At 45.9% G+C, this 12,278-nt stretch overlaps 1 long non-coding RNA gene across 1 annotated transcript; it reads right to left on the reverse strand.

Annotated features, from left to right (window-relative positions):
- Nucleotides 1-2,544: 2,544 nt before the first annotated feature.
- Nucleotides 2,545-10,154, reverse strand: LOC140728743 (uncharacterized). The gene is made up of 3 exons (XR_012099176.1): nt 10,034-10,154; nt 5,329-5,420; nt 2,545-2,670 (listed from the first exon to the last, which is right to left on the reverse strand). It is a non-coding gene; the product is annotated as an uncharacterized lncRNA (long non-coding RNA).
- Nucleotides 10,155-12,278: the final 2,124 nt, after the last annotated feature.

Below are 12,278 nucleotides of genomic sequence, written 5' to 3' on the forward strand. Positions count from 1 at the left end.
CTGTAAACCCACCTGGGCCCCTGGTTCCTCACACTCCCTTGGAACATATCGAGATCCGGTTTCCCTCTTTCCCTTTAGACTCACCAGTCTATGAAATAGTGTTGATAAATGAATGATAAAGCATTTTCGTAAAAGGAACAATAGTGCAGACTATTATCTAAATGGGGAGAAAATTCAAACATCAGAAATGCAAAGGGACTTAGGAGTCCTCGTGCAAGACTCCCAGAAGGTTAATTTACAGATTGAGTCTGTGGTAAAGAAGGCAAATGCAGTGTTGGCATTTATTTCAAGGGGAATGGAATATTAAAGCAAGGAGTTAATGCTGAGGCTTTACAAGACACTTGGAGTATTGTCAACAGTTTTGGGCCCCATATCTCAGAAAGGATGAGTTGTCATTGGAGAGAGCCCGGAGGAGGTTCATGAGGATAATTCCAGGAATGAAGGGGTTAATGAGGAGCATTTGGCAGCTTTGGGCCTGTACTTACTGGAATTTAGAAGAATGCGGGGGAACTCATTGAAACCTACTGAATGTTGAAAGGACTAGATAGGGTGGAGAGGATGTTTCCTATGGTGGGGCTGTCCAGAACTAGAGGGCACAGCCTCAAGATTGAAGGGTGATGTTTTAGAGCAAAGGTAAGGAGGAATTTTTTTCCAGAGAGTAGAAAATCAATGGAATGCTCTGCCATAGATTGTGATGGAGGCCTAGTCCATGGGTATAGTTAAAGCAGAAGTTAGACCATAAGACATAGCAGAATTAGGCCATTCAGCCCATCGAGTCCATTTTGCCATTCCATCATGGCTGATCCCAGATCCCATTCAACCCCATACACCTGCCCTCTCACCACATCCATTGATGCCCTGATCAATCAGGAATCTATCAACTTCCATTTAAATATACCCATTACAATTGTGACATTACTCTTATTACATGTCTTTACCAGCCCCCTTTGCAATTTCAACCCCACATCTTGGCTACTATTTGGAGGCCTATATATGATTACCATCATGTGTTTTTTTAAACCTTTGCAGTTTCTTAACTCCACCTACAAAAATTCAACATTCTCTGACCCTATGTCACCTCTTTCTAAAGATGTAATTCCATCTCTTACCCACAGAGCCACACCACTGCCTATGCCTTCCTGCCTTTCTATGCTTTTCATTACAGTTGATACGGTTGTCCTTTCAGAAGTTGATAGTTTCCTGATCAGTCGGGGCATCAAAGGATATGCCAAAAAGGCATGTGTATCGGGTTGAGTAGGATCTGGGATCATCCATGGTGGAATAGCAGAGCAGACTCGATGGGCTGAATGGCCTAATTCTGCTGCTGTGTCTTATGGTCTGTGGTCTAAACTGTGCCCATCTAATCTGTGCTGAATTATTAATCTGCCTAGTCCCATCAATGTGCACCCAGACCACAGCCTCGGGCAGTGTTGGTCATTGACGGAACACAATGCATTTCCCTGTATGTTTGTATGTGCATGTGACCAATAAGGAAACTAATCATTATACACTCTGACTCATAAGAATACCGAGTCCAAGGTCACATTATCTGCATAGCAACACAGTGTCCATGAAGACAGAATACACTTTGAGTTTATACTTTCTCAGAAAAGGGATACAGGGTGACCTAATGCAGGCCTTTAAAATGTTCAGTATTTTGTCATGTATACACGAGGATAATAAAATTCCTGGCTGTAGCAAAATCACAGGCAACAGATTCAGAAAATACTTAGAATATAAATTATATCCAGATAAATTGTACATAATAAATTACATGCACTGCACACTGTAGTATCCAGGACATCTTCAAGGAGTGATGCCTCAAACAAGGAGCATCCATCATTAAGGACCCCCCATCACCCAGTTCATGCCCTTTTCTCATACTACCTTCAGGGAGGAGGTACAGGAGCCTGAAGGCTCAGTGATTCAGGAACAGCTTCTTCCCCTCTGCCATCCAATTTCCGAATGGACATTGACCCCCGTGAACACTACCTCAATACCTTTTTTTCTCTATTCGCAATACTTATTTAACTTTTAAAATATACATACCTCTTACTAAATTGGCAGAATGGAGATACATCTCTACCAAAGGAGGTGTAAGGCGCTCCTTCCCTCCGCTACCCTGCAGGTCACCCTTGGGCAAGGTGTAGCACCTGCTTAGCCCCCCAATCAGGGTCATGTGAAGCCACGGGAGCAGGTGGTGGATGGTTGTATGAGCAGCCGGTGCAGATCACGTCCTGGTTATGTGACCACTGACACCAGGCAGACAATCTCTGAAGAGTATCGATAATAGCTGGGGTCACCCGCCTTGTAAAGACACTGCCCAGAAGGTGGCAATGGCAAACCACTTCTGTAGAACAATTTGCCGAAAACAGTCATGATCATGGAAAGAGCTTGATTGCCCACATCATATCCACAGTACATAATGAACAAATGATATATATAATTCTTACCGTCATTCAGTTTTTAATTATGTATTGCACTGCGTTGCTGCCACAAAATAGCAAATTTCACAACAGATGCCGGTGACAATAAATCCGATTCTCTCCCTGTAACCTTATTCTGCACTCAGTCATTGTAACTCCTTGTACTTCCTCAGCGCACTGATGTGATGAAATGATCCGTTTGGATGGCATGCAAGAGTGTTTCATTGTAGCTCAGTACATGTGACTGTAATAAATCAATTTAGCAATTTATACAATTCAGTAGAGCAAAAGACTAGGCAAAAACAAGAAACTTAGTGCAAGAAAACACAAAGGACAGAATCATAGACCAGTCCATAGTAGTGCCAGAGATGGTCCACAGTACTCCGTTGCCGAGGTAGGGATGAGGGCTATGTGATTGGATAGTACCGATTATGCCGATCAGTCTGCAGTACTGCATTGCTGAGGTAGGGATGAGGGTTATGCTGATTGTTTGAAGGAAGGAGCTGCTCCTGAACCTGGTGGTGTGGGACTTCAGGTTCAGTACCTGCTGTCCGATGGGAGCTGTGAGAAGATGGCGTGGCCTGGATGGTGAGGAACTTTGATAGTGACGTGGCCTGGATGGTGGGGAGCTTTGATAGTGACGTGGCCTGGATGGTGGGGAACTTTGATGTTGCCTTCTTGAGACAGTGCCTCCTGCAGATACTACCGATGGTGGGGAGGGTTGTGCCGTGAGACCACCACTCTCTGCAGCTTCCGTGAGCACTACGTCACCTTTTGCTCTCTTTCTGCACTGCTTATTTGATAAACACGAGAGATTCTGCAGGTGCTGGAAATCCAGAGCAACGCACACAAAATGCTGGAGGAACTCAGCAGGCCAGGCAAAGTCTATGGAAATGAATAAACAGTCAATGTTTCGGGCCGAGACCTTTCATCAGGAAGCGAGGGGGAAGACACCAGAATCAAAAGGTGGGGGAGGGGGGGAAGGAGGATAGCTAGAAGGTGACAGGTAAAGCCCAGTGGGTGGGAAAGGTAAAGGGCTGGAGAGGAAGGAATCTAATAGGAGAGGAGAGTGGACCATGGGAGAAAGGGAAGGAGAAGGGACACGGGGGTGGGTGAGAAAAGGTAACAGCCCAGACTGGGGAATAGAGGGGTGAAATGTGTTCACTAGAAGGAGAAACTGATTACATGCCATCAGGTTGGCGGCTACCCAAGTGGAGTATAAGATGTTGCTCCTCCACCCTGAGGGTGGCCTCACCATGGGACAAAGAAAGAGACCATGAACCGACATGTCGGAATGGAATTGACAATAGGAATTAAAATGTTTGGTCATTGGGATGTTCCAGATGGAGTGGAGGTGCTTAAAGAAGCGGCCACCCAATTTATGACGGTCTCACCAATGTAGAGGGGGCTGTACTGGGAGCACTGGACACAATAGGTGAACGCTGCAGATTTGCAGGTGAGGTGTTGGAGGTCTGTTTGGAGCCCTGAATGGAGGTGAATGGGCAGGTGTACCACTTTGGCCATTTAGAGGGGTAAGTGCCGGGAGGGAGATTAGTTCTTCTTTTGCCCATTATGCCACTGACGTTTGGGGCAGCAATGAAGGTCCTCCGTTTCTGGCGGCATTCAGGGCTTCATTCATTGTATCATTCGCTTCCTCTCATTTACTGTCAGTCAGGCAAGTCCCGGGTGGAGACTCAGGAATACCGTCACACTCAGATGTAGAAGAATTCTTCATTGCTGTTTCTATAACAATTTTGTTTTACCAGTCAGGGTTGTTAGCCCTGAGCTGAACCCCTGAACCTGGAGGACTGGTGGACCACTCTTAGTCTGGCCTCTGCCCTTTGACCTGTTTGGTGACCTTACAAAGCATAAAGTCCTGATTCCAGCCGACATGGCTCTCCATGTCACTATTATGGTCCGGTCCGGAGACCGCATTCCGGGTCTTGATCCGGTCCGCAGACCCCGGACTCTGGGTCTTGTAGCCGTCCCTCCTTTCGCCCTTGAGCCCAATTAGTCACACCTGTGGATCATCGTGGCTTGTTGGGGCTCAAGGAGGCGCACCTGATGCCCATTGGCTGGCAGTGTATATAGGGGGCTCTGGGACTGGGGGGGGGGGGGTTGCCCTGGCTTGGAGTTCCCCTTGTTAAAGATGAGTTCTTTGAGTTCGTCTGACAGTCACCCTGGACCTAATTCCCTTCCTATCCCTTGCCTCCATTGGGAAAGCCTGGCTGGATGGCTGTTGCCTGGTGGGGGACTCTGCCCCTTTCCATCCCTCGCTGCTGATGGATTGTGCCCCATAACCTACCCAGATGCCCTGTGACCTGCTCAGGCCCCTGTGTTCCTACCTAGGAGGTCTGGGCCCTGCCTAGAAGTTATGTGGCCTGCCCAGAGGTCTCTGCCCCTACCTATCTCTCGTTGTTGATGGGTTGTGTCCTGTGACCTGCCCAGGCCCCTGTGTTCCTGCCTGGGAGGTCTGGGCCCTGCCCAGGAGTTATGCGGCCTGCCCAGTGAACTCCTAGACCCTGCCTGAACTCTGGGATCCTCCTTGCCTGAACTCTAAGACTCTCCCGGAACCCCAGAATCACCTTGAATGTCACGTCCCTCACACACACCACGGTCACCACATCTTGTCTATCGTTTAGTTGTTCCCGTCCTGCCCCTAGTACTTCAGTGCCTGTGTCCTGCACTTGGGTCCAGCCTCCTGTCCCCTTATGACAGTCACTGAGACACACTGGCCTCTGAACCATGACAAGGTTGCAGTCCTCTTGCAGGAGGGAGTTTAGTAGGGAGGGATGGAGGGATGAAGGGACAAGGGAATCACTTGGGGAACAATCCCTGTGGAGAGGAGAGGGGAAGGGAGGTAAAGTTATGTTCGGTATATCTAGTATAAAGATGTGTTTACCTTTTGCCTGGAAGCTGGCACAGTAGCCACAGTTGAGCACAAAGGTTTTACAGCTCCAGTGATCACCGATCGGGTTTGATTCCTGCTGCTGTCTGTAAAGGAGTTTGTATGTGACTGCATGGTTTTCATTTTGAGGCTGCACTGTAGCATGGTGGTTAGCACAAAGTCTTACTCTTTCCAATATTTTTATTCCTCCTCATTTCCATTCTAAATGGGTATCTGTCTATTCTGAGATATGCCCTTTGGTCCTAAACTCCCCCACCACAGAAAACGTCCTCTCCACATTCACGCTATTGCATCTTTTCAACATTTGATAGGTTTCAATAAGATCACTCATTCTTCTAAATCCAAATGAGTACAGGCCCAGAGCCATCAAACACTCCTCAGATGAAAACCCTTCCTTCTCAGAATCCTTCTCATGAACCTCCTCTGAACCTCTCCAATCCTTTATTAAGGGGCCCAAAATTGCTCACATTACTCCCAAGTGAGGCCTCACCAGTGCTTTATAAAGTCTCAACATTACATCCTTGCTTTTATATTCTAGTCCTCTTGAAATGAATGCTAACATCGCATTTGCCTTCCTCACCACAGATACAACCTACAAATTAACCGTTTGGGAATCCTGTACAAGGACTCCCAAGTCCCTTTGCACCTCAGTTTTGTGAATCTTTCTCCATCTAGAAAATAATCAACCCTTTCATTTCTTCTACCAAAGTGCATGGCCGTACACTTCCCGACACTGTATTCCATCTGCCACTTCTTGGCCCATTCTCCCAATCTGTCCAAGGCCTTCTGTAGCTTCTTTACTTTGACAAAACTACCTGCCCTCCACCCATCTTCATATCATCCACAAACTTTGAGACAAACCCATCAATTCCATCATCTAAATCATTGACATAAAATGTAAAAAGAATCAGTCCCAATACAGACCCCTGTGGAACACCACTAGTTACCGGCAGCCAACCAGAAAAGGCTCCCTTTATTCCCACTCTTTGCCTCCTGCCAATCAGCCACTGCCTATCCATGGTAGAGTCTTTCCTGTAATACCATAGCTTGTTAAGCAGCCTCATGTGTGGCACCTTGTCAAAGACCTTCTGAAAATCCAAGTACACAACATCCACTGATTCTCCTCTGTCTATCCTGCTTGTTATTTCTTCAAAGAATTCCAATAGATTTGTCAAGTAAGATTTTCCCTTGAAGAAACTATGCTGACTATGGCCTATTTTATCACATGCCTCCAAGTAGCCTGAGACCTCATCCTTTAACAGTCAACTCCAACATCTTCCCCACTACTGAGTTCAGACTAACTGGCCTGTCGTTTCCAAATCATTCTTTCCAATATTTTTATTAATTTATGTATAAGAATGCAGAGTACAAGAAAAAAAAATATATATCTGTACATTATACTAAATTGCATATAAAGATTCCTTACCCTATATTCATACAGATTAATTAATTTGTAACATTGAAATATAGTAATTTTATTATATAAAAAATCTAACCCACTACCAAGACCGAAGCTGATTAGTAGAGAAAAAAAGGAGAAAAAAATTAGTAGTCATCATCTGTGCTTTAACAGCAAATCAAAGGTTTTGAAAATAATTCAGAAAAGGTCTCCACAATGTTTGAAAGTCTTGACTAGATTCAGAGATTGAACATTGAATCTTCTCTAAATTTAAACATGACATCTCATCATGTAACCATTGGGTGTGAGTAGGATGGGCTGCATCTTTCCATTTAAGCAAGAGTGTCTTTCTGGCCATAAGAGAAATAAAAGCCAAAATGTGCAAGTCAGATGACTCCAAAATAATATCCTTTCCTCCAACAATACCAAATAAAGCGGTCAAAGGATTAGGCTTAAAGTTTACTTTGAAAAGTATCGAGAAAGTTTGAAATACTTGTTTCCAATATTTTCCAAGACTTGGGCATGTCCAAAACATATGAATGAGTGAAGCTTCTCCATTATTACATTTATCTCAATACGAAGATATATCTAAATAAAAATGAGACAACTTATCCTTGGTCATATGGCCCTATGGACCACTTTAAATTGTAGGAGAGAGTGGCGGGCACATAACGATGAAGTGTTAACCAATTTAAAATTTTGATTCCAAGTTTCCTCAGAAATTGAAGTCTGTAAATCTTGTTCCCAAAGATTTTTAATTTTATTTAAAGGAACACTTCTCATTCCCAACAGCATATCATAAATATTAGATATAGATCCATTATAAAAAGGTTTCAAATTAAAAATTACATTTAGTAGATTCTTATCAGGACTTTTAGAAAATGTACTTATCAAAAATCTCTTATTTGTAGGTATTGAAAAAAATGAGTTTGGGTCAACTATACTTACTGACAATTGTCCAAATGAAAAGAGACTTCCCTCTTCAAACAAGTCCTGAAAGCATTTAATACCTAATCTATCCCATTCTTTAAAAGTCACATCAATCATAGAGGGTTTAAAAAAATAATTAGAAAAAATGGGACTCGAAAGAGAAAAATCTCAATAAGCCAAAGTATTTTTGGAATTGTATCTAAACTCTCATAGTGTGTTTAACTACCAGATTATCAGTTAACTTGTTCAGAGACAGAGGAAGTGAGGATCAAAGAAGAGAAATAATAGAAAATGTATTAACAGAGTTAGCTTCTTTAAAAAAACCACATCGGGCAATCCTCATGATTAATGTAATACAACCAAAATGTAAAATTTCTGCCCAATAATAAAATCTAAAGTTAGGTAAGGTTAATCCTCCATTATTTTTACCTTTCTGAAGATGAATTTTATTTAATCTAGAATGCTTATTCTTCCATATATAAGAAGATATAATAGAGTCAAGAGAATCAAAAGAAGATTTAGGAATAAAAACAGGCAATGCCTGAAAAGGATATATAAATTTAGGTAATATATTCATTTTGATAGAGTTAATTCAGCCAATCAGTAATAACGGAAGAGGCGACCAATTTGATAGCATCCTTTTTACGTGATTCAATAGGGTAAGAAAATTTTCTTTAAATAAACACTTATAGTTTTTAGTGATTGTTACACTGAAGTAGGTAAATTGGTTTCTTACAATTTTAAAAGGAAGGTTCGAATTTGTTGGTATCAAATTATTTGAAGGGAAAAGTTCACTTTTATGTCGGTTTAATTTATAACCTGAGAACTGGCAAGCATGAAGTTTTACAGTCCAGGTGACCCGGGTTCAATTCCTGCTACTGCCTGTAAGGAGTTCGTACATTTCCCCATGAGAGCGTGGGTTTCCTCCAGGTGCTCTGGTTTCCTCCCACAGTCCAAAGATGTACCAGTTGGTAAGTTAATTGGTCATCGTGATTAGCCTAGGGTTGCAGGGCAGCGCAGTTCGAAAGACTGGGAGAGCTTGTTCTGTGTTGGAGCTCAATAAATGGCCTGGATTGTAGGGATCTTTGATGATGGATGTTTTCTTAAGAGTCATAGAATCATAGAACACTACAGCACAGAAACAGGCCCTTCAGCCCATCTAGACTGCCTAGTCCCATCGACCTGCACCCAGACATATCCCTCCTCACCACGTACCTATCCAAACTAATCTTAAATACTGAAATTGAACCCATATCCACCACTAGCTGGCAGCTGTTAATTGTTCCTGACACAGTGGTGCCAGGATAAAAGCCTCTCTCTCAATGTCCAAAACACAAAAGAGCTGATTGTGGATCACAGGAGGAATGGAGAGAGGCTCGGCCCAATCAACGTCAATGGGTCTACAGTTGAGAGGGTGAGTAGTTTCATGTTCCTCAGTCTACACATCACCGATGATCTCACCTGGACTGTACACACTGGCTTTGTGGCCAAAAAAAACACAACAGCGTCTCTTCCACCTCAGGTGACTGAAGAAGTTCAGCTTGGGAACTCAAATCCTCAAGACCTTTTGCAGGGGAACCATTGAGAGCATCCTGACTGGCTGCATCACCGCCTGGTATGGGAACTGTACCAACCTTGATCGCTGGGCACTGCAGAGAGTGGTATGGACTGCCCAGCACATCTGTGGGTGTGAACATCTCTTCATTGAGGACATTTCTAGCAGCAGGTGTAGAAAGAAGGCCTGGAAGATTACTGGGGACACCAGTCACCCCAACCATAAACTGTTTCAGCTGCTTCCATCTGGGAAACGGTACCGCAGCATTAAAGCCAGGACCAACCGGCTCTGGGACAGCTTCTCTCTGCAAGCCATTAGACTTATAAACTCACATGTCTGTTTATTGCGAAGGAGTCATAACACAAAGATTTTTACTCCCTCGTGTTGTGGAATGGATGTAGGATTTAAATAAATTCAATTCAGTTCTTTCCGCACTTTCACCACCCTCTGAGTGAAGAAGTTTCCCTTAAACATTTCATCTTTCACTCTTAACCTCTGACTTCTAGTTGACCTCTAGACCTCCCAACCTCTGGAAAAAGCCCACTTGCATTTACTCTATCTATACCCCTCTTAATTTTGTATGTCTCTATCAAATTTCCTCTCAATCATCGACACTCTGGGGGATCAAGTCCTAACCTATTCAACCTTTCCCTCTAGTCCCGGCAACAGCCTTGTAACTTTTCTCTGCACTCCTTCAATCCTATTTACACCTTCCCTGTAGCGGGAGAGTCTGGAGCAGCCACTGACCCTGGACGAGCTGACTGGCTCCAACCGTTCCTTTGAGTCGGGTAAGACTCCTGGAAGCGACAGCTTACCGGTCGAGTTGTATTCGGCTCTGTGGAACCGGATGGGCCCTGATCTGCTGGAAGTGTACAACGCTACGCTGCTGGCAGGCAGCATGTCAGAATCCATAAGGAAGGGCATCATCACCCTCATCTACAAGCAGAAGGGGGAGAGGGAAGACACTAGAAATTGGAGGCCCATCTCACTCCTGAATGTGGACTACAAGATCCTGTCCAAGGCTATCGCCAACAGGGTCAAGTCTGCACTGGAGCAGGTGATCCACCCGGACCAAACCTGTGCTGTACCGGGCAGGAAGATCTCAGACAGCCTCACGCTGCTGAGGGACACCATCGCCTACGTGCAGGACAGGGGGGTGGATGCCTGCCCGGTCAGCTTGGACCAGGAGAAAGCCTTCGACAGGATATCGCACACGTACACGGCAGATGTACTCTCCAGAATGGGATTTGGGGAGGGAATCCAGAATTGGATCAAACTGCTCTACACAGACGTCTGTAGCACAGTCCAGGTCAACGGGTGGGAAACAGACAGCTTCCCCATCAGGTCTGGAGTCAGGCAGGGCTGCCCTCTCTCCCCTGCCTTGTTCGTGTGCTGCATAGAACCCTTTGCCGAAGCCATCAGGAGGGATGAGGGCATAAGAGGGGTGACGCTGCCAGGCAGTGGAGGGACCCAAGTCAAAACCTCCCTGTACATGGACGACATCACCGTCTTCTGCTCTGATCCGAGGTCAGTTCGCAGGCTGATCAGCATCTGCGAACAGTTCAAGCAGGCGTCGGGGGCCAGGGTCAACCGCATGAAGAGCGAAGCCATGCTCTTCGGCAGCTGGCCCGACCAATCCAGCGTCCCCTTCACCATCAGGACTGATCACCTGAAGGTGTTGGGGATCTGGTTTGGAGGGGCCGAGGCGTACAACAAGAACTGGCAGGAGCGGACTGCCAAGGTCAAACAGAAACTGGGACTGTGGGCGCTCCCTATCGATAGCGGGCAAGAACTTGGTCATCAGGTGTGAGGTGCTCTCAGGGCTGCTGTACTTGGCGCAGGTGTGGCCAGTCCCCCGCTCCTTCAGCTCGGAAATCACCCGAGCCGTCTTCAGATTCGTCTGGAGATCCAAGATGGAGCGGGTCAGACAGACCACCATGCACAAGTCCCTGGACAACGGGGGCAAAAACGTCCCCAATGTCACCCTCACCCTGATGGCCAGCTTCGTGTGTGGCGGCATCAGGTCATGTGTGGATCCCAGGTACGTGGGCACCAAGTACCACTATGTGCCCAGGTTCTACCTGTCGCCCTGGCTACGAAGGATGGGTCTGGCCCCTTTCCCATGCAATACCCCTGTCAGCTGGTCATTGCTGCCAAACCTCAAGTCAATGCCTTTGACCACAGGGCCATCAGACAGTGGTCAGCACGTAAGTTCCTGCAGGCACTGCCGGAGAAGGACATGATGGACACAGTGGGGTGGTTCCCTGAGCAGACCATCCAGTTCATCTGGCAAAATGCCTCATTGCCAGACCTCACCAACAGGCACCAAGACCTCGCCTGGCTGGCAGTGAGAAGGGCCCTCCCAGTCCGATCCCTCCTGTACGCCCGGAACGTCGTCTCCACACCCCTCTGCCCACGGGAGGACTGCAGTGAGGAGGAGTCGGTGACCCACCTCTTTGCACACTGTGGGTTCGCGGAGAAGGTGTGGAGGTGGATGGAAGGGACAGTGTCGAGGTTCATCCCCAGCAGCTGCGTAACAGAGGACTCTCTGATCTACGGGCTGTTTCCGGGGATGCACACCGAGACCAACATCCGGTGCTGCTGGCAGATCATCAACTCGGTCAAAGACGCTCTTTGGTCGGCCCGAAACTTGATGGTCTACCAGCACACGGAGATGTCCGTGGGGGAATGCTGCCGACTGGCACATTCTCGGCTGCAGGAGTACGTGCTGAGGGACGCACTCAAACTCAGTGCAGCCACCGCAAGGGCCCGGTGGGGAAGGACCACAGTCTAGGGTTCTTCTCCCGTGGGAGTTGAGGGTAGGGGGGTGCGGTGTATATCCCTCAACAAGGGAATGTTAATATGGAATAACAGAGGGCCACATGGGTGATGAAAAGTGTGACAATGTAAAGACCGTAATGGAAACATTTGTAAAGGATTGAGAGTCATTGAATGGTTTATTGTACATAATTTTATTTTTGAATAAAGTATATTTTGTTTTTTAAAAAATTGAACAACTATTAAACAAGAGAAAATCTATCGATGCTGGAAATTCAAGTA

This window comes from Hemitrygon akajei, chromosome 6, assembly GCF_048418815.1.
Source record: "Hemitrygon akajei chromosome 6, sHemAka1.3, whole genome shotgun sequence".
Classification (NCBI taxonomy): Eukaryota; Metazoa; Chordata; class Chondrichthyes; order Myliobatiformes; family Dasyatidae; genus Hemitrygon; species Hemitrygon akajei.